General features: G+C 39.9%; 1 pseudogene; it reads left to right on the plus strand.

The window, feature by feature from the left end:
• Nucleotides 1-2,090: 2,090 nt before the first annotated feature.
• On the plus strand, nt 2,091-3,037 carry LOC112818281 (olfactory receptor 11L1-like; annotated as a pseudogene).
• The last annotated feature ends 225 nt before the right edge of the window (nt 3,038-3,262 follow it).

The following is a 3,262-nucleotide window of genomic DNA, read 5'->3' on the forward strand; positions in this document are numbered from 1 at the left end:
CTCCTTATGAAAACTTGGTATAGCCAACCCCTCTCCTTTTCCCAGTCAATGTTTTGGGGAAAATTTTTTTCTTGTGCAATTCTCTGCATGTACTTTTGCTCTTTCTCTATCTTTCTCTTTCTCTCTTGCTCCTCCCTTCATGATCAGGACTCCCTCTTCTTCACAGCATCCACAGTTCTTTTCTTCCCCAAATCAACTTTCTGCAGCTCCTACTTTCCATAATGTGGCTGTATTTCTACCTCTAGTTGTGCAGTTTTGTTCTTTCAGTCTTCAGATTGATTTCTTGCATTTTCAATATTATCTGACATTTATCTAGCTGTGTTTGAGGGATGAGGTAAGCTTAGGGTCTCCCTATTCCTCCAACATCTTAATTCCTCCAATGTTCTGTCTTTTTTTAATTTTTTTTATTTTTTAAAGATTTTATTTATTTATTTATTTGTGTGTGTGTGTGAGAGAGAGAGAGAGAGAGAGAGAGCCTGAGTGGGAGGGTGGCAGGCAGAGAGAGAAGCAACCTCCCTGCTGAGCAGGGAGCCTGATACAGGACTCGATCCCAGGACCTGGGATCATGAACTGAGCTGAAGGCAGACACTTAACCAGCTGAGTCACCCAAGTGTCCCTGTTCTATCTTTTTAAAGGGAGAGAAAATCAACCTGTTTACATGTTGAGGAAATGATCTAGCAGATAGGGACCATTGTTAATTCAGGGGAGTAAGAAATTGTAATACCTGCAAAAACATCCACTATGTAGGAGGGTGTAGGAACTAAAGCATGTGTGTAGGGACTTGCCTTAATCCAAGAATAAACTTTTTATTTGGAGTAAGATGTAGGAAGCAGATGCAGAGGAATGGAAGATGGTAGGTGGGGAATTTAGATGCCTGAGTATCTGGATATTCCCATTGGAGGATTTCAGGGTTTTTTTTTCTTCAGAAAAAAAAGTGTCTTTTGTTGAAGGTATAGATAGATAGGGAAGTGTTGGAGGCTTCTAAAAGAGAAAAACATGAAATCATCACTGAGGAAGAGAGATGAACAAAAGATTCCACAGCACTAAAGACACACTGGTGTTATTAGTTATGAATTTTAAAATGACAACATTGTGTGTGTGTCTCATCTCCTTTATTGCAGAGAAGCTCAGGTATTGCAGGTGGATGTTGCCTTTAATCAGGACTAGCTTTTAAAATAAATGAAAGGAAGCAAAGAAAGATGACATGTTGAATATCTACAGGATGTGTTCAGTGGCAGAGCATGGTATCCAACTGTGCAAGAAAGGATGCTGATGGAAGTACAGATTAGTTTAGCACAAAGACTCACACACACACACACACACACACACACACGAGAGAGAGAGAGAGAGGGAGAGAGAGAGAGAGAGAACAAGAGAGAACACAAAGTATCCATAATTACTGTTTGAGAAGAGAATGAATAAATTTTCCTAAAATTTTATAAGAGATATGCTATGTCTGTTTATCAGACAGAACCCATATGTAAGAAAAGAAAGTCATTGCTTTCATATAAGCCTGATTTTAAAAGAATTGTTATTATTCTTAGTTTCCAAGTTTGGTTTCCATCAGAGTTGTATTTTCTTTTTAATCTTTGGACCTGAGACTTCTAAACTTCAGAGAACACACGCGGATTTTGCTGAAGTTTTTTCCAAGCTATAACATCCACTTTCAGCTTGTAATATCAAAATATTTTCTGATAAAACCAAGGTGAAATTATGCATTTGTTCCTATAAAGAGTTGTACACAAAGATCTAAACTATTTATTTGTTTATTTATTTATTATTTATTTATTTATTTTTAAAGATTTTGTTTATATTTGACAGAAAGAGACACAGTGAGAAAGGGAACACAAGCAGGGGGAGTGGGAGAGAGAGAAGCAGGCTTCCCGCTGAGCAGGGAGCCCGATGCGGGGCTCGATCCCAGGACATTGGGATAATGACCTGAGCGGAAGGAAGACACAATGAGTGAGCCATCCAGGCGCCCCAGATCTAAAGTATTTAAAAAATTAGTCTCTGAACTGTTAAACATCAGTAGCTATATTTGGATGGCTTGTGTACAGTGTTTTTTCAAAATATTTTCTCTTCCACAGGTAATGAAGCCCCCAAATATGTCCAGTGTCACTGAGTTTCAGCTGCTAGGATTCCAGAAATATCTTGAATGACAGACATTTTCCTGTTCATCTACTTTTTCATGGTCACAGGGAATGTTGTCATTATTGCACTGGTGAGCCAAAATCAGCGACTGCACTCACATATGAAGATATTTCTCAAATACCTTTCCTTTCTAGAGATCTGGTATACATCCACTATTGTGCCCCCTCTTTTAGCCAACTTGTTCTCCCAAGGCAAAGCCATTTCCTTCCCCACCTGTATGGATGGCACAGCTTTACTTCTTTGTGTTTTGGGGGGCTACTGAATGCTTTATTCTGGCCATGATGGCCTATGACAAATATCCGGCCATCTGCAGCCCATTCCACTACTCTTTCCTGATGAGTCCTGAGATCTGTACCAAGTTGGTGGCAATCTCCTGGTTGACAGGTGTTGGCACAGGATTTCTGCCCTCCCTAATGACTTCCAAGTTTGATGACCGTGGTCCTAACCAGATCAATCACTTCTTCTGTGACCTTCCCCCCCTCATGCAGCTCTCATGTTCCAGTGTGTATATCACCAGGATGGTCATCTTTATCCTGTCAATTGTAGTGCTGTGCATTTGCTTTCTTCTTACGCTTGTATCCTATGTTTTCATTGCATCCACCATACGGAGAATTCCTTCAGCCTCTGGCCTGATAAAGACCTTTTCCACATGTGGTTCCCATTTGACTGTTGTCATTATCTTCTATGGGACCATGATCTCCATGTATGTCCGCCCCAATGACCACCTGTCACCTGAAATCAACAAGATCATTTCTGTCTTCTACAATGTGGTCACCCCACTGCTGAACCCTGTTATCTGCAGCTTAAGGAATCAAGAATTCAAAGAGGCTGTTAGAAAAGAAATGGAAAAAAAAATAATATCTACAGAATAAGAGTGAAGGGGAGGGTTTTGTTTGTTTGTTTGTTTGTTTGTTTGTTTGTTTGTTTTTGGTCAGGTAAGGAAAATTAGCACAGAATATGTAATGGATTAAGTTTGGTAACATGTGAGTGCCAGGTTCAGAGCCTGCAAACTCAAATGTCATCCTTGGTACTATGTTGAGTTCCATAAGCCATAATGAAAAAGTTTGTTCATAGCCCCTTGCCAACAACTGTTCAGAAGACAAATAGCCTC

Source organism: Callorhinus ursinus, unplaced genomic scaffold, assembly GCF_003265705.2.
Source record: "Callorhinus ursinus isolate GAN/ISIS: 27379988/994484 unplaced genomic scaffold, GSC_fseal_2.0 scaffold331, whole genome shotgun sequence".
NCBI classification, from domain to species: Eukaryota; Metazoa; Chordata; class Mammalia; order Carnivora; family Otariidae; genus Callorhinus; species Callorhinus ursinus.